Here is a 27,836-nt window from a genome sequence, read left to right as displayed (position 1 = left end):
CCAGAGCTCCTGGCAAAAGGGGGAGGAAAGGGGCACAGTATGGAATGTGCCCAGCGCAGTGATTATGTAATAAGCCTTAAGCAGTAGCTGTATCACTGTCACAAAGCAAAAGCACACAAAGCATAAAAAGTGGTACATTGTTGGGAGTGCCTTATGCATATTTGAGCCAGAGTCAGAGAGATGGAACTTTGGCCGCTTGCATTTGTTAGAAATAACTGAACGTCCTGGGTTAACATCTAGGAGCGCAGTGATGTGAGTCTTCTGTAGTTAGTGCCTGGACCCCCAGACCTTGTTCCTAGTCTGGGGTCACCGTCGCCCTCTTTCTCTTCACGCCCATATTTTCTGAGCTATGGCCTGCAGTGGCACCGAGTATGTAAGCTTTCCTTTCAGTTAAATGGTTAGAAACCCACAAGGTCAGGGTTGAGGGGAGGTGCTGAGATGCTCAGGTGGCAGGTGCCGGGCATGGCGCATGGCGGTGGGTGTGTTAGAAGCGTGCTATTAAGAGGACGTCTGCTGGGCTGAGCCTGGATCGTGTCTACCCCATTAGGTGGCATTAGCAGTGCCTTCGTAGGAGCTGGGCACGCAGTCCCCGGCAGCTGCCTGCGGGCTGCCTTCTGGAGCTGCGCGTGTGGCGGCCAGCCTATCACCACCTGGGCGCTTCAGAGCTGCTGTGTGTTGGCCAAAGGTCAGGCTCTGGGGCCAGTTTGCTTTTGGAAGACACTCGTGTGCTAGCCGCCTTTCTGTAGTAGCGTGCCCAGTTCTGCAGCGAGGAGTGTGTGTTGGCCGTCTCCATCTGACCCTCATCCCACCTCCTGCAGAGGGACCTTGTGCCTCAGTGGCCTTATCTGTGCATGGAATCCCAATAGAGTCCTTGCGTAGTGTTTTTATGACTGTCAGGGAGCTGACAATGGCTGGCCCATAGTAAGCGTTAAAAAGCCCCACTGTTATATTTAACATAGTTATTAAATTGTTGAGCAGTGGTTCTCCTGCCTTCAGATGTCCACCTGCAGTGCCCAGCCCCAGGTGGCCGATGGCTCGGAGTCTGGGAGCTGAGGTAAAGTGGATGACTCTCGCCACTGTGTCTTTTATATTTGTGTGTTTTGTTTACTGAGACACCTCTATCTGTATCTGCCACGCAGTCTGCGCTGGACAGTCACTTCCTGAGTGAGCCAATCACCGTAAGGATAGGAGTGATGAAATCACCCCCTCGGTCCCTGACTGCCTCTTGCCAGGGCTTTGGTAATTCCTGCCAGACCTTTGATGGGAAGAAAGGGGCCAGACACTTCCAACATGTAATTTATAGCTGCTGTTGCAGAGAAAAATGGGAACCATATTTACTGATGTATGTAAACCTAGCACATAAAAAATTCATCATGGAGCCGTAGGCTAGCCTCAGAGGCAGATGGTAAACAGGCACGGGTTCTGGCAGGGATGTTTGGGCTGGCCTCTTCCTCTTGTCTGGTTCGCACTGCAGGAGCCCTCTCCTGGGCAGATGGCCGGGTTTCCGGCCCCAGGGAGGGAGCTGGAGGGGAAGGAGATGGGGCTGGAGGGAAGGTAGGGGCAGCTTGCATTTCAAACTTGTGGCCACATGAGTTAACTTTTAACAGACTTCAGAACTGCCTAGAAGATGCGGAGGTCTCAGAGGTCCCCACTGGGCCTGGAAGCGCCATTCTGTTCCTGTGTGCCGTTCTGTGCGTGATCGGTCCTGTCCGTCATGATCCCCATCTCAGTTTTCATGGGTGTGCCTGCTTCATGACCTAGGCAAACACTCCACACATCTGACCAGGGCTCTGTTCACTTGCAGTCTCCTAGGCATATCTTTTAGCAAGATGGCTGGCTACATGGCGCTCCTGGCCCCCTGCTCTTTGCCATGCTTGTAGTACACAGTAAATAGTCTACACCTTGTCTGGGTGACAGAAAGACACACGGGAACAGAAAAACATGTACATTCTGCTGTTTGTCTCTATAAACCCCAACAATAGACAGCCACCAGCCCCCCCCCCGAACCCACAGCTCCTAGAGGTCTTGGAGACGTCATGGCAGCAGCAGTGGAGGGTCTCCACCAGGCCACCCCTGGGCTCTTGGTTCTCTTCAGTGTCTCTGTTGAGGGCATCCTGTCTGCACTCAGGCCCCACAGCCCAGGGGGACATTCTCCTGGGTGCCTGCCCCTCTTTGGATGGCTCTGACCCTTCTTGAGGTTGACCTAAAACTCAGCTGTCCTCTAAGTCTTAGCTTTGGCTGCCCCGGGGGTCGCACGATTGCTGGCTGGTTCCCTGATCGTCCTTCTTCTGTCATGTGGGTCTTCACTGTGGGCCCTCGCGGTGCCTCACACAGGGGCACGCCGCCGTTCCCGCACAGGCATTAAAGTGCATCTGAACGTGAGCTTTGAGCCAGCTCCCCCTCTATGTCACGGCCTGTCTAAATGACTCCTTTATAGCCTGGACTTTTAACCAAGAGGAGCGTTTTGGAGAGAGGGTGCAGGGAGCTGGACAATGGAGAACACAAGGAGGTGCTTAGGGTCATCTCTGTGGACACAAGTAAGGATCAGGGTGTCTGGGAAGACATGGGAAAGAACCTGCCGGGAGGGAGGGCTTGAGCAAGGCTGGGGGGCAGCAAGGACCTCAGCATCTGGAGACTGGGAAGAACTCAGTGCCGGAGAGGCTCGTGGTGGACGCGGGTGGAAAGGGCCAGTCTGGTTGTCGGTCAGGAAGACTCTACAGGAAAGAGGTAGGAGGAGGTGACCCATTTGCAGGCTGTTGCACCTGCACAGGGAGATAGGATGCAAGACTGGACGGGCTGCCATGGTGGCAAATCGAGATGAACCCCAATACCACCAAAATAATAATAATAATAATAATAATAAATAATAATAATAATAATAATAAATAAAACAATTAAAAATTAGGGCTGGGGGTGTTGCTCAGAGGTAGAATGCCCCCCTGGGTTCCGTCCTCAGTACCACAAAAATAAATAAATAAATAAATAAATACCGTTTGTGTTGGTGGGCATTGTTTTATCTGAAGAGTCAATGTTCTCATAAAAATAGAAGGGAGATAGAACAGAGGAAGAGGATGGGGGAGGAGGAACGGGAGGCTCTGGGGAATTAAACCAAGTACTGTTATATGCATGTACAAATAATGTAATAATGAATTCCACTACCATGTATAAGTATAATGCACTGGCAAAGATGTAGCAAGAAAAGAATTGCTGAGACCTTGGGTTACCAGACAGAGAGGCCTGGAGCATCGATTTTTTTTTTTTTTTTAATCTGAGCAACTAAAAAAAAAAAAAAAAGATGCTTTCAACCAAGATGTAAAGGTTGTGTGTGAAACAGGTTTTAGGGGAAGACCAAGAGTTCGCTGGAGCTTGTTACGTTTGAGGTATCGTTAGACACCCAAGTGAAGGTGATGACACTCAGCGTGGACCTCCCAGTGTGGAGATGATGGGTGGAGGAGTCTGCGTCTGGACTGGGGGTGGAGACGTGGAGGAGGAGTCTGCCTCTGGACTGGGGGTAGGGATTGGTGGAGAAGGAGTCTGCATCTTCTCTGGGGGTGGGGATTGGTGGAGGAGGAGTCTGCCTCTGGACTGGGGGTGGGGATTGGTGGAGGAGGAGTCTGCATCTTGTCTGGGGGTGGGGATTGGTGGAGGAGGAGTCTGCCTCTGGACTGGGCTTGGGGATTGGTGGAGGAGGAGTCGGCCTCTGGACTGGGGGTGGGGATTGGTAGAGGAGGAGTCTGCCTCTGGACTGGAGGTGGAGATTTGGGCGTTGTCAGCACACATCTGGGATCTAACCCTTGAGCCTGGACAAGATCACCTGGGAACAGAGCATTGTCAGAGAAAAGGGCTGAGCCCTGACACTTTTCCATGGCAAGGGGTCCATGTGAACAGGAAGAACCAGCAGGTGTCAGAGAAGGAATGATAGAGAGGGAGGAAATAGAGCACAGTGTTGAAAAGACCGAGAAAGGAAGCCAGTTGTCATGAGGTCATCTTATAACATGGAAGTGATCGGTGACCCTGATGAGAGCTTTGGGGCTGAAGAGAGAATCGGGATGAGGAATCGGAGATGTTACATGGAGACTGCTCTTATTCAGGTTTATTGGAAAGAGCCGCAGAGTTGTTGGAAGAGAAGTCTGTGCCGTTGAGATGTGAAGGTGAACAGAGCGTCTCTCACCCTACGAGCTGGACACTCCTGTTCTCCTCGAGGCCTAGATTCTCCTAGTTGACCCACACGATGCCTTCTTACTGCACTGGATGAAGGCGTGTCCTAGACAGTTTCCCCACGTACTTCCCCTCCACGTCATCACCCTTTACGGTGCCATCCAAGTCTTTGGCAACATCGAGTGTATGGTATTAAGTGGTTGTGTCTCATTTAGTTGGACAACTTTGGTGGTCTTTTTTAAGCGTGACTTTTTATTTTTGGTCTTTTTTTTTTTCTTTTTGGCGCCAGAGGTTGAATCCAGGGCAGTGTGCTTGCAACAAAGCTACATCCCTCCCACCTTTGGTGGTTTTATCTTCTAATTTACTTATATAACTCATTTCATAATTATTTACATAATTCTTTTGTTGGGCATTTACGTGGTTTTCAGTTTTTTCATCACTATACATTTTGTACAATAAGTGGTCTTATATACATATAAAGTTCATTATTAGAAAAAAATTTAGATACCTAATTTATAATTCCAAAATGGACAAGTTGTCATCATATATTATCTTTTGTGAATTCTGTATTCACATCCTTTACCTGATTTTCTGTTGAAGTATTTATATTTTGTCTTACTGAGTTAAATGAATTCTTTAAATATAAAGAAAATTGACCTTTTCTAAATAATACTGTAAGCAATATTCCCAGATTTTTAACCTTTATTTTTAGTGGAGAAATTAAAATCTCTGCTTTATGATCTCTTTGTTACTGCACTTAGAAAGGCTGTTCTGATGGATGTATTAAGGATCTAAACCTAACATATGGAATCATCAGAGAAATAGATGAAAAGTTATCTGTCTTGAATTTATTTTGTGGAAAGGAAGGCTTTGCTGTTTATTTATTCAAGTAGTCAAATCCCAGCATAATTGATTTATTAGCCCATACTTTCTTCTTATTTCAGTAAGAAAAATGATAAATACTCCTTTTTAGAATTATGATGATATAGCTCTTGGTAGGAATCCTGTGAGACTGGAAACTCAATACTTGTCCTTCCTTCAAGGCCCAGTGTAAAGTCTCCACGTCCTCTTTTGGCCCCGACCACCAGCGAGCTTCCTTTTATTATGAATTCCTCTACTGTTCGCATGAGTTATATCACCACATATTCCTCTCACTTTGTTTTCTGTGTGTGTCTGATCTCACAAATGTAAGTTCCTTGACCTTCCTTTCCAAGAATTTATACAAATTTTAATTACAGTCTATATTTTTCTAATTATAAGATTAATTTATTTCCATAGTTCAGAGTTTCATTTTCCATGAAAAAGCTAGAAACCAAATTTTTGCTGCGCTTGTACTATGACACTTTGGTTCTTTTTAGGAGGTAGTTTCTTAGAAAAGAAACAGCTCTATTCTCTATTAATTGTAGAGCATGGAACCGCTTTCTGTGATGAATTCCAAGAACCACAGCTTAAAAACACGCTGAGTGTATTTTTCTGCCACTGAAGTTGGAGGTGGTCCTCTGGCTCTGTTCTGGGACATCCTGCCGTGGGCTCGGCTTCCTTTATTCTGTTGCTCCACTGGCTGTAGGAGGGCTACTCTTTCTTTCTTCCTGTTCTTTCCTTTTCCTTATTCTTTTTACTTTTCCTTCTTTTTAGTGGCTACATAATCATACATGTTCATGGGGTACAGTGTGATGGTTCCATTGTGCACACCGAGTAATAGTCAAAACGGGGTACTTAGCATACTTACCACCTCCTACATTCATCATGTCTTTGTGGCAAGCATATCCAGATTCTCTCTTCCAGCTGTTTTGAACTATTCAATGTGGCGGCGTTAGCCACAGCCACCCGTTGTGCAGTAGGACCCCAGGCTTCCTTTTCTGTCTCGCTGGGACTTTGTGCCCGTGGACAGCTTCTCCACAGCTCCTCTCTCCCACGCGCCTCAGTCTCTGTGACTACTGTTGCGCTCACTTCCGTGAGATGGGCTTCTTCGCTTTCTCTTGTCAATGATAGCATGCAGGATTTGTCTTTCGTCTTCTTCTTCTTCAACTGAGTAGTGTTCCATCGTGATATGTTGTAGACTTTCCTCAGCTATTCATCAATGGCAGGAGCCTCAGGTGACGCCATTCCTTGGCTGTTGTGAACACTGTTGCCCTAGACCTTGGAGTCCGGGCATCTCGTTACTTGTCAGAGCAGGGCTGTCAGTTCTTTGGATTTGTACCCAGCAGTGGGATTCTGAGATCACAGTTCTGTCTAATTTTGGGAGGGAGCTGCCAGCCTGTTTTTGTAGTGGCTGCAGCGTTTACACTCCCACCAACAGTGTCCACTTGATCCAGGTGGGCGTGATCCTCTCCAGCATCAGGAAGAGGAAAAGGAAGGGGAGGGATGTCTGCTCATGGCAGACATCTGCTCGTGGCCAGAGCACTGACCACGCCCTCACAGCCCACTGGCCGTGTCCAATCACCTGGCTGTATTTCTAGGCTGGAAATGAAGTCTTTATCTCCATCACACATCTCCATGTCCATTATTTATTTTTAATTGTAGAAGACACGACTCTGTCTCATGGCTTCGTGAGTTCTTCAAAGGAAGCAATAATTACCCTCATCATTTCCCCAGTAGCTCAGTGAAAAATAAATGTATAATATTCATTTGTCAAACTGTTTTTGAGTTAAAACGTTACATTTTGTGTAGTTTTTGAAATTTCAAAAGAATGGGGTCTATACATTCATGATGTATTTTAAAACAGTCTAGAAATTTTTGACAAGTAGGAAAAGGCTTCCTGTTATATATTCTAGTTAGATAATTGTCCCTGAAATCAATGATAGCAATGAAGTATATGAATTTGATTGAAGTGAGAATAAATATAGCCAGTAATATGTTCTTACTCAATGTAAAAATATCTTTGGATAATAAGTGGATTTCTATCAAAATTCGTGAGTTCTCTTATGACATTTGGGTTAAGCCAGAAATGGATTAATCTTTTACTGATAAAGTTTCCTCAGCTGTGATTTCTCTGGTGGCCACATCTAATTAGATATTAAATAAATGCTTATCTTTATGCCAACAGGTTTTATGACTGCATTTACCCCTGAGCTGTATTTCACAGATTAAGTAGTTAGCAGAAGTTAAAAAAAAAGGATAAATAAGGTCAATTTAGTAAACCATAATACCCTTCAATTAGAAATTAAAACATGTCCACTTTTAAAATAAAAATAAATACTTAAGCTTAAATTTAAAATGCAGAGAGAGGGGCAGTAGCCTAAACATAAATAGTCTTGTGATAGTAGATTCGCTTTACTTTTTCAAGGGCTGTTCTTCATTCCTCCTGGAAACTGGCTGTGTTTCTTGTCAGTGGAGGAGTTCCATTCCATCTGCGACAGCTAAACCATTTTGTGATGGGGCTCTGAGGATTTTAATTAAAAATCCTAGTCTCTTTTCTTCTTTTCTTAAAAAAGAAAAAACATTAAATATCTACCAAGAGTCTGTAGCTCCATCAAGATCACCTGACTCCTCTCTCCTCGCCTCTGCCTACATGCTGGAATCCTTGCAGGATGTGAATGTTGAACAACAAAGATAAACCTGCTGCTTTAGGAGAGGAAAACCACAAGGGCTGATCGAGAAATGCCGCGGGCAGGTTGTTTCAGATAGAAACCAGGCAGCTTCTGAGTTGCTTCCAAGAATGGAGATCCAGAATGGAAGATGATTGGCACTGTCAGATTGCCTGAGTCATGAAGCCGGGAACAGTTTAATCTCAGTTCTACTGGGTTCCCCTCGAGCAGGGCAAGGTTTTAGAAGAGACTCTTTCAATCTGGAAGTTTCTTTAGTTTCATCAAATTTAAAGCCAAAGATTTTGACCTTTCTGTGCAATCCCTCCTCCTCACTTGAGGAAGATGGTAAAGGGATCGGAGAGAAGGGTAACCTCTCTGGGAGAAAACAATGCTCAGCTGGGTGTCATCACTGGATTGTCTTGGTTTGTCCTGGATAGGCTTGGATTGTCCTGGACTGGCCTAGACTGGCCTGGATAGGCTTGGACTGGCTTGAATTGGCTTGGACTGGCCTGGACTGGCTTGGACTGGCCTAGACTGGACTGGCTTGGCTTGGATTGGCCTGAACTGGCCTGGACTGGCTTGGGGTTGGTTCCCCTGAGTTCTTGCTACCTGCTCAGCACACACTGAGGAATGGTGTCTTTGAGGGCTTTTGTGGTTAAACGGTGTCCACACTATCGTCCTCTGTCTCCTACTCCTCCATTCTGTTTTCTTTATTTGAGCTCAGGTTGGCCATGCCAGCAAGTACCATGAAGCCCTGGAGCGGGGCGTCCTGGAGACATCTTGGATTCTTGCCCTCTGTGCGTACCACATCCATCCTCCCTGGGTGGCTCCTCTCACCATCTCATGTCCTTCTGAATCTTAGTGTGACCTTCCTAGGTCCATTTTGCTCTTGTACTATTTTTCTAAGCTTTGAACGCCAATCCAGTTTCTCCTTAATAAACCCAAGGAGCATTATCTGACTAACCCTCCTGAAGATCCAGTTTTACCTCTTTTCTTTCCCAGCTTAAAAGACTGGCAAGCTCTTCATGCTCTGCAGAATATAGAACAAATATTTTTATCAACAAATAAAAGATTTTAAAATATAATGTAATTTCATCATTAATTAAAAATTTAGCTGGGTGTGGTGGCTCATGCTTGTAATCCCCACACTTGAGAGGCAGAGACAGGAGGACCGCGCAGGTTCGAAGCCAGCTGCGCTGGCTTAAGAGACCCTGTTTCCAAATAAAAATGTAAAAATAGGTCTGGGAGTGTAGCCCGGAGGTAGAAGGGCTTCCAGGAACCCCAGTACCACCAAAAACTAAAAACTAAAAAAAAAAAAATTTAATTATGGTGAGAAAGCAACATATCATGAAATTTACCTTTTTTTTTTTTGGTGGTACTGGGGATGGAACCCTTCTACCTCTGGGCTACACTCCCAGACCTATTTTTATATTTTTTATTTGGAAACAGGGTCTCTTAAGCCAGCACAGCTGGCTTCGAACCTGCGCAATCCTCCTGTCTCCACCTCCCAAATGCAGGGATTACAAGCGTGTACCACCACGCCCAGCTGAAATTAACCATTTTAACAATGTGTGTGTGTGTGTGTGTGTGTGTGTGTGTGTGTGTGTTTCTGTGCATGCGTGTGTGTGCACTCGTGTCTGCATGCGTGCGTGCGTGCGTGTGTGTGTTTTACTGGGGATTGAACCCAGGGGCATTTTGCCTTAAAACTATACCCCCAGTCCTGTTTTATTTTTTATTTTGAAACAGGGTCTGCTAGGTTGCTGAGTCTGGCTTTGAATCTATGATCCTCCTATCTCAGGCTCCCAAGTACAGGTGTGCCCCACCATACCTGGTATGAAATTGTCATCATTTCTTTTCTTTTGCATGCTGGGCATTGAGCACTCCCTGTACCACTGTGCTACGGCCTCAGCCCACTTACCCCTCCTAAGGGAGCAGTTCAGTAGCATTAAGCACACAGCATGTACATTATTATGCAAGAACATGTTGTGATTCTTGAGGCCTCCCTCCCAGCCTCTGAGAGACCTGTAAGTTTTCCTGCATTTATTGCAGTTAGTGTTAAGTCCTGAAGTGTTTGACATGAGTGGTGGGGGCTGGAGGCTTCCTGGAGCCCAGGTCTGCGTGCGCCACCCTTTCCTTCCCCGAGGCCTCCTTCTGCCCAAGGACTGTGCGCTTCTCATGGTATGCGCTTGGGTGTTTGTTGAGTGGCTGCGTGGGATGACAAGGTGGTTGCCAGGATGTTGCTTTTCCTTTGTTTTTATTTCTTTTCTTTTGTGGTACTGAGTATTGAACCCAGGGGTCTTCTACCTCCAAGCTATACCCCAGCCCTATTTTTTATTCTTTATTTTGAAGCAGGGCCTCACTGAGTTGCAGAGGGCCTCACTATGTAGCTGAGGCTGTCCGCGAACCACAGTTCTCTTTCAGCCTCCTGAATGCTGGGATCACAAGGGGCACCACCACGCCAGCTTGGATGTGGCTTTTCTTGACCACTCTTGCAAGGATACAGACTAATTCCTATGATGTTCCAGTAATACGTAATCCAGTACCTCAAGAAAAGATGCAGCTCGTATTGTTAACATTCTCACACTATAGCAATTAAAATGAGAAAGCATGTGAGATTGGCAGAGAGCCTTTTCTAGTATCTGTCCATGATCTTGTCTTTCAAGGGAATTATGTGATTTTCTTCACATTCTCAAATGTCTTAGTAAATTATTATCCTTCATTTTCATAAGATTAAAAATTAGAAGCCGGGTGAGGTGGCGCACACTTGTAATCCCAACATTTGAGAGGCTGATACAGAAGGATCGCGGGTCGCAGACAGCCTCAGCTACTCAGTGAGACCCAGTTTCAAAATAAAGAATAAAAAAAAAATAGGGCTAGGGGTGTAGCTCAGAGGTAGAGTGCCCCTCGGTTCCATCCCTAGTACCGCAAAAAAAAAAAAAAATTTTTATTAAAATTCACAGATAGACCTTTCAGGCTGTTTCTGAACCAAAGCCATGTGTTGTCTGTCTGTCTGTCTCCCTTTACCATTCCACTAGTTGCAGACAAGACATGCTGTAGGACTTTGGTCAGTTCTCTTAATTGCTCTGGTCTCCAGGTGTATTTAATTAGGCTCCTTTCTGTTCCAGAATATTCTAATTACTTTACGTCATTTACCAATGACCAATACTAACAACAGAATGTCAGGGATCAGGTTCATCCCATCTTCTGTCCTAAATAAAGAAGAACAACCTAGGATTACAAGAACAGAATGTTCTCTCCCCGTAAGCTAACTCGTTGGCTTGGTACTGTGTTCACTGGAAGGCAGGCATTCCGGTTCCGTGCTTCTCTGCTCCCCCGGGGCTCCCCGTCCACCGGCTTTGTGTGCAGCCCGTGGCTGCAGCGTGTTTCTCATCCGGCCCTTCCTCCTCGCGGAGGAGCCATATTTCTATGTTCTGGATGTGCCCAAACGGCTGTTTCTGTAGACTCACCCCTACTAAAGTGGCTAGTGGGCCAGACTGCCTTTTCTGCAGAATGGGCTGTCCTGCAAGGTTCTGCTGCCTTTAAAGCGGCCCTCTCCTGGCCCTCGGGCCTGAAGACCTTCCCCCTTTCAGTGATATCCTAGCAAGCCCTAGGAGTGGATCTCGCCCCCAAAGACCCTTGGCTTTGATCTCTTCTCAGTACAGTTCAGCCTCCATATCACTACCAGAGACTACTGAAAATGTATTTTTATAATAATAAAAAGGAAAAAATTTAAAAACCCCGCCACGATCATGCTCCAGTAGCTGCCCTTGCTGCCCTCTGGAAGCACTCATAGCATTCCTCATGTGGATTCTAAAGAATCCTGGTTTCAGGGATGTCAATTGTTCTGTGAAAATGATATTCAGGTTAAACGGATTTCCTTACCACCGTATTTCCTGACTTTCTAAATACTGATGTGTTTTAAGAATCTCTGAAAGATGATTTTGTTTTGTTTTACCAAGGCAACCCAATAGAATTGGTATCCTGGGAAAATATGCTAGAAAACACTGACCCAGTAGAGAAAAATCTAGAATGTTGAATCTGACAGACAAGCCACTTCATAATCTGACACTAATTCACCCCTCTAGCTGCAATTTCAGGTTACTGTGCCAAGTGCACTCTGAACTTACTGTCACCCCCTCATACAACACACACGTCCAATGTCTCTATGCTTTTGCTGAGAATTTCTTTATCCCAAAAACCTGTGTTCACTCTCCCTGACCCCATCTAGGCTGTCACCAAACTTTGTATATCATTTCCTTTGCAAAACCTGTTCTGTTCATCATGGAATGAATTGCGTTCTCTGTTCCTTCACATCACTTTTCCCCTATCCACTGCCTGGCTTATTTATTATCTGTCCTTTCCTTTTTTCTATCTATTCATCCCTCTATCCATCCATCCATCCTTGTATCTTTCCATCCATCCATCCATCCATCTATCCATCCATCCATCCATCATCCATCTTTCTGTCCATTCATCTACCCAGGTTTCCATCCTTGCATCTATACATCCATTTCTTCATCTGTCCATGCATCTTTTCATCCATCTATCCATCCATCTATATATCCATCCATTCATCCATCCATTTATGCATCCATCATCCATCTTTCCATCCACCTGTCTACCCAGGGATCCATCATTACATCTATCCACGTATCCGTCCATCCATTATACTGTGTTTTTATGACATTCTCATATCTTCTCTTTTATTGGTCTGTGAGCTCTTGGATACCCAGCATCTTTTCTTACTCATCTCTATGTCTTTGGCACTGAGTCCACTGATTAACATGCATGTTTTTCATAAATTAATGTTGAAGTAAGTGAAAACTTTAAGCAAATCATGTTAACAGTTCTCTTCATGAAGGGTTCACAGCATTTTATAAGCAAGCATGACCCCGGGCTAGAGATTGAGGAAATAATACACTTTATATCTTAAATCCTAACAGACTTCTGTCTGGACATTAAGTTCTTAAACAACCAGAGAGTATGTTTGTTTGTTTGTTTGTTTGTTTGTGGTACTGGGGTTTCTGGAAGCCCTTCTACCTCCGGGCTACACTCCCAGACCTATTTTATATTTTTGAAACAGGGTCTCTTACACCAGCACAGCTGGCTTCAAACCTGCACGATCCTCCTGTCTCTGCCTCCCAAGCACGGGGATTACAAGGTGGCCCCAAGCACGGGGATTACAAACGTGCGCCACTACGCCCGGCGTCAGAGAGTATGTTTTAAAGTGTGTGAGTATTGTAAGAGTGAGCTCATGGGTGGCCTCCTACCTTTGGGGTAGCTGATCATCAGTGGGAAATTAACCACATTCTAAGAGTGAATGGGAATTTGAAATCTTATAATTTCATTAATAAGACATACCTGGTTTCCTCAAATTCTGGCTGTAAGAGGCTCTTTTGGGGGAAAATGCCTATAGTCAGGAAGAAGTGAAAGTCCATATAACATTACTTATTTCGTCTCAAGTTGAGAGTAAATTAAGATGAAATGCCTTGGGTCTCTGCCTTGGGTATCCTTGCACTGCCTTGGGTCTCTGGTGAGATCTCAGACTGTGCTGACAGGAGGGCCCTTGGATGAATCCAAGTGGACATGCGTTGAGCACACCAGCTCTGAGCATGAGCGTCTGTTTCTGGGGTCATTGTAGTTGTGAGAAGCCTACTGTGCAGCCATGTCTGCTCAAGGCCACCAATACCTGTGTGCAGAGTGCTCCATGTATCCTTGTGCTAGGTACAAATTCTCCAGGACCTTCACTTATAAATGAGGACCCACAGTAGATGGGTGCGAACACTAGGGATAAAGCTCTCCTGTTCCTTTTCTTTTTAAAGGTTTGATGTCTTAAACATTAATGACTGTATAGGACCAAGCTTTCAGAAGGGAATTTTGCCTTTGCCACAGTGTTGAAATAGACAGACAAACAAAAGGGGTGGGGTCAGACAGACCCTTCTCCTGGCGTAAAGAAAGTCCCTTTGTGCCTTTGACCCTGGCTCTTGTGCTGATGGTCACCAACTGGGAAGTGCAGCTGCAAAGCCATTAAGCAAAGTGGGTGTGATTGTGTTTGCAATAATCAGCCTTTTCTGTCACCAGAGCCCTGACTGGGATGAAAGGGTGTGGAGGACACCCTGCAGGGTGTATCACAACCCTCACCATCAACAGCCACAACGTGTCCCTGACATTACTTCCGCAGCACTCCAGAGACTGAGCAGCTCCTCCAGAGCATCATCTCCACTTGGAAAAGTACAGTTCTCAGAGAGCGCTCTCCTGCTTAAGACACTGGACAGCCTCACTGAGCTGCAGATGGATACATGGGTGGAAGCAGCTTTTTAAAATATATTTTTATCTAATTAGACAAATACATGGTGTGTAAGTCGTGTGTATGTATAGGGTGTAATGATCCTATCAGGTTAGTTGACGTTGTCCTCCTCAAAACCACTTTTTATTAACACATAATTGTGCACTTTTTAAGTTGTTGGGTTACACCAGGCCAACTCTAGGATTTTCTCTTGCATTTTCTACCTTTGTCTCAGCTTATTCACATCCGTGGGCTTCTGTGTGGGTTATTGTTCTGTAGGTAAACATTACATCATTTTCAAAATACACTTAGAACCACATTTTCCTGAAAATTATAGGCTTAACACTGTCCATTTTGGTTTAAATTTTAGTAGTGATAACGCAATTCATAATAAAAATTATTTAACATTCACTTTGGGGAGGAAACACAGTTTAAGGTATTAGACGAGAGACTGTCCTAGAACACTGTGCTGTTAATATAGCTCCCACCTTTGGCCAGTGTGTTGTTTAGAAAGTGTAACTTTGGCTAGGCAAGGTGGCACATGGGCGTAATCTCAGCTACTCAGGAGGCAGAGGCAGAAGGATTCCCAGTGTGAGGCTAGCCTGGACAACGTAGCAAGATGCCACCTCAAAAGAGTAAGACTCTATGATGGGATGCAAGTTGTTATTAAGAACATCCTTGCCCCGGTGCCATGAGGTTTGTGAACACAGGATGGCTGTGTCATGGGAAGAGCAGACTGTAGCAAGAGTTTAAGGCTGACCCTGAAACCGTGAAATTCAAAACATGTCTCACCTGTTTAGCTTAGTTTCTTTGCTGCTTACGGCAGTGAAATTTGTAGATAGAAAAGTGACCTAAAATGTACAACACAGGAATTTTGCACAGTGAACACATCTGTGTACCCATCACCCAGATTAAGAAAGGGCATGCGCGGATGGTCCCGATGCCCTTCTGGAAGCCACGCCGGCCCCCACCAGGGCTGGGTGCCATCTCCTCTCCCAGCAGCAGTGGTGACTTATGGCCATCTCGAGGCTTTGTATTATTGGATTTTGTTGTTGCTGCTGTTTGGCATTTTGTTTGTGAGATCCACGGTGTTTTGTGTGCATCGTAGATCGCTCTTTATTACGGCAGGCTGCTTCCCACTCGTGGCCCTTACCGTTTATGTTTTTATCGTAATCTTACCATTTCATAATGTTTCTTCTCTCATTTAACTTCACACCGATTTACCTTCACAAAGGTCAAATGTGATTCTTTTTATTGCGTGTGCCGTGCAGCCATTTAAAACATAGACAAATGAGATAGCAATAAATTTAGCAAATTGTATGAGTAAAAAAAAAAAAACAACGGGTAGCACATTTTTATTATTTGAAAGAGGTCATGTCCGTGGCAGTTCATTGCAATTCCGAATATGTAAAAGAAAGTGATTTTGGTAGAATGCCAAAATAAATTTAGTCGCAGGACGATGGCAGAACTGTAGTTGTGCTTGGGTTTGGACCCTGCCTTCTGCTTCACCACTGACTGGGGAGGGTTTTCGGGGCACTTTGAAGCACGCAGGGCACATTGGGTTTGGTTGCTCCGTCAGCGTTTGCAGTGTGTAAATGCTCACGTCTGTGTCTCTGTTTTGCTGCGGACACAACCGGGAAGAGCTTAGGGATGGAGTCTGTCCTTGATTACAAGAGCAGATGTTGCCGTGGCAGCCATTTTTCTTTCTTTTTTTTTCCCCTCCCACCCCGATATGAACTTTCCTGATTTCCTGGGTTTCGCCTGCGTCTCAGAGTTGCTAGTGCAGAAAGAGGCCCTTGTGAGCGGCTGCAGTGTGATTTCTGTCTGAGCCGGTGCACATGGACTCAGTCCGCACGGGTAGTTTTATCAGTTGTCCTCAGGTCTTGCGAACTGTCCTCCTCAGCCCCACACCAGAGACCTGTGAGCTCAGCAGAGAGAGGAGCGCTGTTAGCTCTTCCCACAGGAATCGTGTCTGTGAATTAACCGGATTCTGCCTGGGGGCTGGGGGCGGGGGCAGGCAGAGCTGGATGGGGTGAACCTGGACCAGATGGCTTTAATGTACTATTTTGTTTTTAAGTTTGTAGGTTTATTAGTGTGCCTTCTGCCATTTTTATTGGTTATGTGATATCCATAATTCCATAGCATATGGCATATAAATCATATAGGCTACCCCAGCGAACAGAACACATACAGGTACTTCTTAAGCAACCGTAATTACCTCCACAAAGGATAGCCTATGTTCTCCAGATATTCCATCGATGACTAAAACAGAGGTTTGCATGAAACTAGAAACAGGAACAGAGTGAAGATCCGCTCTTCCCTTATTAAAACCTCCCGTTCCGGGCAGGATTTTAAAGCCTCGCAGATTCCCTCCGTGGACGGCTCCTTGCATGTGGCTTCCCTGCAGCTGCTCCCTCTGTGTGGTTTCATGCCAGGGCTTATATTTATTTTTATTTTCTGTACTTTTGTTGATCCATTGTAATTACACATAGTGAGATTCAAAATGATACATTCATCCACACACACGAGCTTGACATTTTAAATATTAAAGCCCACGGTGCTACATTGTGACCCTGAAAAGCAAAATACTGAAACAAAGCTTCCTCTTACGATCTGGAGGAAAGGACTTTTATATATTGATTTATTTTATGTGAAGAAAGAAAGAGCTTTTCTTTCTCATGCTTGAAAACCAGTGTTTTCTAGCTTTTTCTAACATTTTTTCTAGGATTTATTCCAAAATGAATGAAATTAAACTTAATGTGATTTAGATGAATTTTTATGCTCTGCTGGCACTTTTTGGAGCTGTGTAGTAGGATTGCAAAACTCTCAACCTTCTGAGAACGGCTTCCCGGGCACTGTTCCCCTTTCTTATTTTAATTAAGTTCAATCCAATGTAGAACATTTTTTTCTGAGTAAATCAGTCTATTGAAGTCTCTTTATGCACAGAAATCAGGGAAAAGTGAGTTTTTCTCACCTGAATCTCCCAGGTAAATATGGTGGTTTTTATTTGCTTTTTTTCTGCCTCTTGGCCCTTTCTGGGGTCAGATAAGAGGAGGTGGTCCAGGCTGTCACATTGGGTGGCCAGCAGCTCCAGATCCTGGAAGGTCACATCTCTTCCGGGTGAGCAGGGAATCTGTCGAGCGTTGGTCCTTCCTCCAGGTACATGAATAACAACAATGATAATCATGATAGCAAAGGCATTTGGAAATCACCGTGAGGAAAAAAGGTGAGTTGTTTCACCTGATGCAGAGGTAGATGCAGAGGGATGCTCAGGAACTGAGGTCATCTTCTCGGAAAGGACTGAAAGGTGCAGGCCTTCCAGAGCAGAATGGAGTTTGCGGGGTACACGCGGGGAGGAGGCTGCAGGCGTCCCTCCCTGCTGCCGTGGGGCCCCGTGGCCCTCGGTGGACGGACCAGACCATCCGGTCAAGGACAGCTGAGCGGACCACACGCTGACCTGGCTCTTCTGACTAAGCAGAACTTTGATGTCACTGAAGACGCCTCTCGTCTCCAGCGGTGGAGTCCCCTCAGCCGTGCACACATGGGCAGTTCCTAAGGGGCTGAGACTTGTTTTTGTGAAATGACTGTAGGTTATTACCCCACATATGCCTGCGTGCGTTCTTGGGGTATAAACGAAGGTAACCTGGTATGGCAAAGATTGTGCCCATCAAGGCCATCACCTGTACGTGAAAGCTTACCTGGGCAGCTTAGGGATGTTCTGTTTCCTCCTTTATTTAATCTTCTCCGATCTTTAATTTGGAAATTCTTACACTGTCCTTTCTGATTTTCTGTATTATTTGCAACCTGAGTTCTCTTCACGATTGCCTGGGTTTCAGTTTCATTATAAGTTAGGTGTTCCATGTTTAAATCATCTCCCCCCACAATATTTCTAGCAAATTCAGTATTCTGGACCCACAGCATGAAGGGATCGGAATGCCAGGCCCGCAGAGTGGTAGGACACGTTTCTAGTTGCTAGCATGCCAGGATAGACTCAGAAGTCCCCGTGGCCCTGAGAACGTCTGTGGTTACCTGGGCTGGACTGCTTTTTTTCTGTGCTGCGTATGTACAAGCAGGATTTCAGAAGGTGGCATTTGGTCCCCACCACCTTTGCTTGCATGTGTGTGGCGTGTCTGGTTTGAGGAAGACCCTTGAGCAGGGATAACAACCCCGGTGCATTTGACATCCTGGCCTTCTGGATGGCAAAAGGCAGCAAAAAGTGCTGGTGCGTTTCACCCCACAGGATGTTGGAGGCTCTTACTTTCTTTGACAAGGGTCTAGTTGTTCAGTCAGTGGACAAATTAACATAAAAATGCACTGGAGCCGGGCGTGGTGGGCACGCTTGTCATCCCCGCACTTGGGAGGCCGAGACAGGAGGATGGCACAGGTTCAAAGCCAGCCTCAGCTACTTAGTGAGACCCTGTTTCCAAATAAAATAGAAAATAGGTCTGGGAGTATAGGCCGGAGGTAGAAAGCCTCTGGGTTCCACTCCCAGTACCATCAAAAAAATAAAAATAAAAAAATAAAATATATATATATGTGCATGCATTGGAGACCTTTCCATAGACATCTTGAAGTTCATATGTGAAATGACACAGATATAAGTTATTATTTATTTCAGCTTTTTAAAGCTTGATCTCAAGTTAAAGGCAAATAAGAAACTGCAGAAAAAAATAAAGAACACCTGTTAATTTAAAAAATTTAAAATGGAGTTACTGTTAGCCACACATGGTGCCACGTACCTCTAGCCCCAGTACTTGGGAGGCTGAGATAGAAGGATTGCAGGTTTGAGGCCAGCCTTGACAACTAAGCAGTGTTTTTAGGAACTTAGACCTGTTTCAAAATAAAAAGGGGTGGGAGTATAGCTCAGAGATAGACTACCTTGTGTTCAATACCTAATACCAAAAAATGGTAATGGTATTGTTATATATAAGAAAATTTTCATGATATGTTAACCAAAAAATAAGAAATAAGTACATAAAAAGTATATGGAGAAAAGCTGGGCGTGGTGGCGCATGCTTGTAATTCCAGCACTTGGGAGGCTGAGACAGGAGGATCACATAGGTTCAAGGGCAGCCTCGGCTACTTAGTGAGGCTCTCAGCAACTTAGTGAGACCCTGTTTCCAAATAAAATATAAAATAGGTCTGGGAGTGTATCCTGGAGGTAGAAAGTCCCTGGGTTCCATCCCAGTACCACACACACAAAAAGTATATGGAGGATGAGTCCAATTTTATAAATATAGCCTACTACTAGAGATTGTCTTGACTGGTGCCATTATGGGCTAAATTCTTGAACCTGAATAACTTTTATCATCAGAAACAACTCAGGTATTTTTTAAAAATAAAACCCTCGAATTTAAAGATGTCTTCGATTGACCGTAAAAGCATCTTATGCCAAGGAATTGTTTTGGTTAAATAAAATACAGTGACTGAAAGACATGTTTTTAATATAATCGATCAGGCAAAAGAAAATTGATGGGATGATAACTGCCAAGGGAGTCTTCAGTAAGAGGCTGCCTGGCTCTGTGCCTAAGGCCGCCAGTGCCAGCACTAATGGAAACGGGGCCAGAAAGATCCCTTTTCCTTTGAAGCCTAAAAATGGCCACGTTTGGGGAGGAGAAAGCACGGCCTTTCTTTGTGTCCTTCCCATACGGTTGTGTCTGCAATGCACCCTGGCTCGTCACTGCCTCATGCACACGCGTGCCAGAGCGTCAGTTCTGTCTGCATTTGGTGGAAAGGCATTGACGCCCTGACGGCTTGCCTGTGAGGCCCGGTGCTGGGTCCTGGCCTGGCACCAGGGCCAGCATGCCAGACAGCCCTTGAGGTTGAAGTCAGATTGCTGAGCAGCCGGCTAAGGCAAACAACACGGCGTTTATTGCCGTAAGTGATGCTGCGGCATGAACACAGACCTCGGGCTCCTCAATTAGCCGAAGTCAAGCGAGAGCTGAGCCGAAGAGCTCACCATAACAGTGGTTATGCTCTAACCCAGCGACATCATCAGGAGTCTCCACCTAGGAAACAAGATCGGCTGGAAGCTTAGCTTTAGTTAAGAGCACACGGCAGTGCTCGGAAGGGAGCTGAGAAGCGCAGAGAGAGATGTGGCAGGTCCGGCTCCGGCACTGCTGGCACATCCAGCGCTGTGTTTCACGGAGCTCACGTCCTGCCACTGGGAGACCAACAGCTCCTCCGTGACGGGAAAGAACACCCTGGATGTGGAGACCGTAGAACAAGGGAGTGAGGTTTTTAAAGGCAAAGAATAAAGAAAAGAGAAACTTAAAAGAAGGGGCTGCTAGTTCTCTGCTCTGTTTGAGTGGAACCTCTGTTGGGTTGAGGATGTAACCCTCCCGCCCAGCCTCTGGCCTACCACTGCTCTGAGCTGGTGGCTGGCCTCTTACCTGTTGGTAAAGAGGCTCCCTTAGGATACCTCTGACTAGACGGGCTTCTCCTCACACACTGACTTTTCTCTGCCCCTGGGTTCTACCCCTGGTACAAAAAAAAAAAAAAGAAAAAGAAAGAAAAAAGAAAGAAAGAAAGAAAGGGAAAGAAAAGAAAGGAAGGCACTCTGACTCAGTGTCAGGGCATCTCAAGCTCCTGGCGTGAAAGCCACTGAGCGCCCGGGTAATCTGAAGGCAGCTTCTTCTATGGCCTCGTTTTTCGAGGGAGCTGAAGAGGGACACAGATGTGTCTCTTAGGAGATGTGCCCTCTGTGTGCCCTTGGGTTTTTGACAGGCTGAAGGGAGACCTCCGGCTGCTCAGTGCCAGGGGCGGGGAGCCCTTCTGTGGCTGGTTCCTGACCCCTGTCTCATCATGGCCTTATTAGTCTGTTGGGATGGCTATAACCAAAGCATGGTCATCAGAACGTTTGCGTCTTGCAGTTTGGAGGCTGCGCATCCAGGATCCAGGTTCTGGCAGATTCGGTGTCTAGTAAGGGCCCATTCTTCACAGAAGGTGCCTCTCCCTGTGTCCTCCCGTAGCGGGAGCCTTTTGAATCAGGACACTAATCTCACGAGGCCCTGCCCTGTGATCTAATCACCCAGAGGCCCCTCTTCCTAACCCCTCCTCCATGCTATGGGCTTAGGATTCCACATACAGATTCTGGGAGGTGAAACATTCCAACTGTAGCCTTGTTCCTCCCCGGTGCACACACGTGGCCTCTCGGGTCTGGAAGAGGGGATGCCCCGGTTGTCACGTGAGGTTGTTTTCTCTGTGACTGAACAGCTGCTGGGCTGTGTTCTCTGAGGTTGAAAATGACATCCACTTGTACAATACTCATGATGCTTTGGGGGTTTTCATTCATCAGTGGCTGAGTTTGACACTGGCAATATGATGATGATGATGATTTTGTTGGTACTGGGGGTAGAACCCAGGGGCTTTCTACCTCCGAGCTATACTCCCAGACCTATTTTATATTTTTAATTTGGAAACAGGGTCTCACTAAGTTGCTGAGAGCCTCACTAAGTTGCTGAGGCTGGCTTTGAACCCGTGTGATCCTCCTGTCTCAGACTCCCAAGCACAAGGATTACAAGCATGGCCACCATGCCCGGCTGACACTGGCAGTATTATTGAAACCATAATGTGTGAGCATTTTCATTTTTTTTTTATTGGTGCACTGTATTCATACATCATAGTGGGATACAAACTTTTGTAGGCATACATGCAAACATCGCCCAGTCAGCCCCCACCCGATCCCCACCCCATTCTCTCCCCATCCCTCCTTCCCATGCTTGGCTTAGTGGTTGACATCTGGTATTATAGCAATTTATCCAAAATTAAAAATGATAATCTCACATAACAGTTTCATTTGTCTGATACCAAGCTTTTGATGACTTAAAGATAACATTTCAATATTTCTTTTTACTTTCTTTCTTACCAGAGAATATTTTTTTCTATTTTTTAGGTGAAACTATCATATATTTATATACTTATTTTTCAGAAAAAAATCTATCCTAATATGGAATATGGACTCTAGATACCCAAAACGATCTTGAAAAAGAACAAAGCTAGAAGATATGTATTTTCTGAATTCAAACCATATAAAGCTACAATAATTGAAACAGTGTAGTACTGTTCTAAAGGCAGATATATAAACCATTGGAGTTAAATAAAAGCCTAGAGCTAAATTCTTCCCTATATTGTCAAGTTATTTTTGACAAGGTTTCCACGAACATTTGGTGGTGGAAATAATAATCTTTTAACTAAATATTGTTGAAAAATAATAATTACATGGAAAAGAATAAAATTGGACCCTTACCTAATCTCATATACAAATATTAACTCAAAATAGATAAAAGACCTAAATATAAATCTTAAGACTATAAACTTTTAGGAGAAAATCTGGGTCATAAAACCTCACAACATTGAAATTGGCAGTGATTTCTTAGATATGGTTTCAATGGCACAGGCAACAGAAGAGTATACAAACTCCCTAAAAAATAAAAAAAATATTGTATATCCAAAGACAATGTAAACAGAGTTAAAAGTTACTAATAGAATGGGATAAAATATTTCCAAATGCTATATCTGAAGGTATATTAATATTTCCAACTAGAAATCCTAAGAATTAACAACAATAAAGGCAAACAATACCATTTAGAGATAGGTAAAAGACTAACATAAATAATGAATCTCCACAGATAACCAATCTTAGTTGTCTGTTGGATGGAAACTCTTGTTTCTCTCGTTCTGGTGTGTGTTACCTATTTCTTCTTTGTAGTTAATCTCTTTGAGTATTTTCTCTACTGCTGGTTTTGAGGACATAAATTCCTTCAGTTTCTGTTTGTCATGGAAGCTTCTTATTTCTCCATCTAATTTGATAGAAAGTTTTGCTGGTTAGGAAATTTTTGGCTGGAAGTTGTTTTCTTTCAGAGTTTGGAATATGTTACTCCAAGATCTTCTGGCTCTCATGACTTGGTTTGGGAAGTCTGGAGTGATTCCAATTGGTTTGCCTCTGAATGTCACTTGGCCCTTTGTTTTTGTTGCCTTTAAGATTCTCTGCTTGGCTTCCACATTGGTCATTTTGACAATTATGTGGTGTGGGGATCCTCTTCTCCGATCCTGTCTAAAGGGAGTTCTATAAGTTTCCTGGACCTGTGTATCAACCTCTTGCTCTATGTTTGGAAAATTTTCTTCTATTACTTCCTTGAAGAGATTGTTGATCCCTTTGGTTTCACTTTCTTTTCCCTCCTCTCTTCCAATTATTCTTAGGTTAGCTCTCTTAAAATGGGCCCATATTTCTTCAATATCAGATTCCTGCTGTCGGATATTTTTTCCTAGATTAGAAACTATGCGTTCATTTTTGGAATGATCATCTTCTAAGAGCGAGATTCTGTTCTCCATGTGGTCTAATCGGTTGTTTGTGCTTTGAATTGAGGCCTTTACTTCTTTAATTGCATCCTTTATTTCTTTTTGGCTCTCTCTGAGTTCTTTTCGAAGCACCTCTATTATTTCTACAGTTATTTTCCTGATTTGATCTTCTAGAAATCTCTGATTTTCTGTTTTATCAGGTTCTGATGTTGCGGGGTTGTGGGCATTCATTGCTCCAGTGTTATTCCTCTTTCCCATGATTTCGGAAGTTTGTGCCTTCTGTGGGTTCTTCCCTAGGTCACTATGACTTCACTTAAGGTGCTCTGGATCTCGAGTCTGTGGTATCTCAGTCACCACTACTCCTTTACTTGGTTGTATCGCAAAGTCTCAGACCCAGGGAGTCAATAGAGGCTGCTTTAGACTATGGGGGGGTGCCAAGTTGCACGTTCTCCTATGGTGTGATATCTCTGCCACCGCCAATCCCCCACTGGGTCAAGTCCCTGGGAGTCAGTCTGGGATTTCTCCTCTGGGGCCCGCAATTTGACTCACTGTAGTTGAGTACCCAGATGGAGCTGTAGTGGACTCGGTGAATTCGCTGCTTGCTGCTGCTGGTGACAATATGGCGCCGCTGCCATGCCCTCGGCCATGAGGCTGGCGTATTTCTTCTCTGGTTTTGCGCTCCGCTCTGAGTCCCTGCAGCATGTGCTGAGTCCAGCCACTGGGAGCTTTAGATGCTCCCCACACCGAGAAATCTGCCGAATTCCTCCCGGCTGATCCGCAGCGGCTCACCTCGGCTCGTTGTCTGCCACTCCTCTCTGGAGCCTGGTGGGCTGTTGAGTGCATTGGTCTGGAGCCGTAGCCGTTGAGCCCGCCGTTGCTGCCGGCAGTAAGGCGCTGCTGCCGCGTCCTCGACCGTGAGGCCTGCGTATCTCCTCTGTGGCTCTGAGCTCTGTTATGAGACCCCCTCCTCTCTGGGGCTGGTGATTTTTTTGTTTCTCTGGTGATGGTGTTTTCTGGCTATGAAAGGCGCTGATTTTGTGGTAATAGAGATTGGTTGTTAGCGGGGCTCTTAAGCCCTGCTTTTCTCGGTCGCCATCTCCTCGGAAGTCCCAATGTGAGCATTTTCTAAGTCTGTTTTTCTGAGGAGCTATTAACATCTTTTGTTTTCTGCTGGGTTTTGAACTTTACCATGGGCACCCTCACACGTGAAAACATGGTTGTCCTATTAGGCGTTGTACTTCCTGTGGGTCAGCGTCCCACAGGCTGGAACTATGTAGGGCATAATCAGACATGTTTCTCAGATTCTCTTGTTTCTTTACAAAGAGACCAGTGGCACTAATCTAGTAGGAATCCTTCTATGCCTCAGGGTACAGACAGTACAGTGTCTTTGGACTGCACTTCCCTGCTTGGTGTCTGCTTTGGGGACAGGCCTGTTGGAGGCGCTGTGGTCCTCCACCAGAGGGCTCCCGCAGGAGCCGAGGCTGGGGGTATGCTGGAGGTGACCAGGTGTTTCCCAGGTCCCTGCACAGCACCTCTGAGCCTGTGAGGACAAGACTGGGGGAAATGGGGAGCTGAGCTCAAGTGTGCCCCAACTTCCGCTTCAGGACCCACACAGCTTCCCCACCCAGTCTGAATGTGTGGGCTGTAGGTGTGTCCATTCTGAGTTGAGGCGGAGTTGTCCAGCAAAAAGGAACAAAAAGACCAGTCCAGTTGTTGCCTGCGTTGGAAACAGAGCTGGGTTGTTCTCTCTTCAAGCGCAGGGGAAGGGGGCGCTACAGAATTAAACGCTTCTCTCTCTCTCTAAATTGGCATTCACATAATTTTTGCTGCCACACATGAGACCTACTCTTGTTTGTCTTGGAAACAGGATCTCTGGGGGATTAGTGGGGACTGGGGTATAATTAGATAACGGAGCTCTCCTTCCTGCTGGAAGCCCCAGCCTCCGGCAAGAGCTGGCTTCGACTTGTGCAGCCACAGTGGCTGTGAGATGGGAGGCTGGGTTGGTGTGTTGATCCCCAACACACACACAACGCCATCTGAGCCTGGATGTCCTGCCTCGGGTTCCCACTCCTCCCTGCCAGGGATGCCCTTAGCTTTGCAGGGCAGGTGGGGTCCCTGGTAATAAGACTCGCCCCTCGGACCCATATGCCAATCCTGTTGTTTATCTTGTTTCTGAGCCAGGGTCTCACTGTGCTGCCCAGGCTGGTCTTGAATCCCTGGCGTCAAGTATTCCTCCCACCTCAGCCTCTGGGCATGGGCCACTGAACCCAGCTTCTGTTTTCAAATCTCCCACACAGGCACACCCCTTGTCTCTGGGTTTAGTGCCGCGGACTCTGAGTCGGGAAGCTGGGCTGCTGAGGAAGCTTGGGGGCTTCATGCGTTAGTTCCCAGGTGACCCTGGGTCTTGCCAGGTCTCGGGGCATCCTCAGTATTAGAGGGGCTTCCAGCCTCTTCTCCTCCTCAGGCAGAATGTCATTCCCAGTTGCCGGAATTCAGAAGGAAACACTTGGTGGTACATTTCAATCTGAGTAAACATGCAGTTTGGGGAGGACAGCAGGAAGGGGGGAGGCACGTGGCAGGGCTCTGCTGATGGTGACGCGCCCACAGTTCAGCAGACCTTTGGAGAGCGAAAGGCTCATCCCAAGATCCCTCGCGCAGGATTAGCCGGCTGCTGCACGCCTCCCAGTGAGAGCCAGCGTGTATTTCTCTCTGTGGGTCTTGAGGGTTTCCTTTGTGAATTTAAAAGCAATTATATATGTTGAAGAGATTTAGGGGCTTACTTGGGAATCTTGTAGTAAGATTTTGGAGTAAGGAGTCCTTAATTTTGCAGACCCTCAGCTCCACCTAGGACAAGCATTCTTAGTGTATAGCAGAAGTTACAGATCCATTGGCAATCTGGTAAACCCTACGACCCATCCCATACCCTTCATGGAATCCTCGGAAATCAGAGGCTAATCTCCAAACTGAAGATTAACTTTGATCTATGGTGAATATGGATCATTTTGCACAAAATTCTTAATTTATGACCACAAAGAAAAAATGAATATTTCTTAATATAAATCGGTAAAATAAAACAAGTTCTGATTGAAGTACAGTTCTCTGTGACTTAATTGGAAATTTAATTTAATTTAAATTGGAAATACTTTTTCATTTCTGAAGTATTCCCACCAGAAATCCATTATATCTAATAGAATTTAATTTTGAATAAGAATTGGTGTTAACCTCCTCCTCCCAATGCAGTGAGCTGGAGAGGAGCGAGGGCGTCGGGGAAGTGGGCTGCTTGCGCGGCCCGCTGGCCAGACCTGGCTGTGTCTGGCCTCATCAGTACACGCTGCTCTCAGAATCTGCCCCTCGCTTTTTAGATTATATTTTAGTTTTCCAACTCCATAGCTGAGTCTTCCCAGAATTTCATGAGATGTTCCTGGATACATTATTTGCATAATCTAGTAGGGTGACTTGGCAAAAACAATCAAAGAAACAAAAAAAATGGAAGGAAGAGCTTGAGGAGATAGAACCAGTGGAGGTTGAAAGAGCGTACAATGGGTTGTGTCCACAGCCACACGTCAAAGCTCATGGTAGGTTGCTGAGGCTGTCCTCTAGCCTGCGGTCCTCCTGTCTTAGCCTCCCAGGAATCAGGATTACAAGTGTGCGCCACCACAGCTGGCTCAAAAATTCTAAAAGGTTAAGAAATTCCTGCTTTCATCATGAGTATTCCATACACAGGTATATAGGACCTGAATGAAATGTTCTGTCCAGGTAGTTGGATAATTTCAGGTTATCACTGGATCTTTCTCTGTTTCATGTGATACTTTGGAGAACCTAATTCTACCCCAGTTTTTTGGGGTTAAATTTGGTAGACCTGGGTGGATTCCAGTTTCAAGTCGGCCATACATTCGTCACCAGCCTAATGCTTCAAGAGAAAAGACCCGAAGAGCTTTGATGAATCATGAAGTCAAGTTACCTTGGCCTGTCGCCAGGCAGAGGGTGCTTTCTGGTTCCAATGCTCCTGGATTGGTCCACATTACCTTGGTTATTTCAGATGGAAAAATCTTAACATTCCTTCAGAGGTCAAGCTCTGCATTTTAGGAAGCCTGTTATTAAGTTTTACTTCCTTGAATTGCACACAGGTGATCTGGGTCCTCCTGGCCACACATTGTGGGGCTGCTTCTCCATCAATTTTGATTTGGTAGTTGGTCAGGTGGGCCACAACCTCAGTGTGAGAAGGTGTAGCAAGGTGTCTGCATCCTCCCTGGGTTGGGGAAGAGGGATTCAAGCAGAGCTCCCATGTTTGCAGTGTGAGGACAGATGTCAGTGTTTGCATTTATTTTCTATTGAGCTGCTGAACTAAGTCTCCCAGCTTGGAAGAGAACCATCACTGTTATGGGCGTAATAGTTAAAAAAAAAAAAAAGAAAAGAAGAGAAAAGAAAAAATTCTCTTTTCATTGGCTGTAGAGACAGAAGGTTGTCAGGCTGGCTAGAGGCAGTGTGAGATAAATCCTGGGCACCCGGGTAGTCTCCGAGAGCTGGCTACCTCTGGATCATGGCAGCGATTACTCACACTCTTA

General features: G+C 45.4%; 1 protein-coding gene across 1 annotated transcript in view; it reads left to right on the top strand.

Moving 5' to 3' along the window:
* AFF3 (ALF transcription elongation factor 3) overlaps nt 1-27,836 on the top strand; it is a gene marked incomplete at both ends in the record, with an annotated part of 411,313 nt that overhangs the window by 79,008 nt on the left and 304,469 nt on the right. The window lies entirely within an intron of this gene.

Source organism: Muscardinus avellanarius, assembly GCF_963383645.1.
Source record: "Muscardinus avellanarius genome assembly, chromosome: 15".
Lineage (NCBI taxonomy): Eukaryota > Metazoa > Chordata > Mammalia > Rodentia > Gliridae > Muscardinus > Muscardinus avellanarius.
Note: the sequence above shows the minus strand (reverse complement) of the source record. Positions and strands in the feature narration are given on the sequence as shown.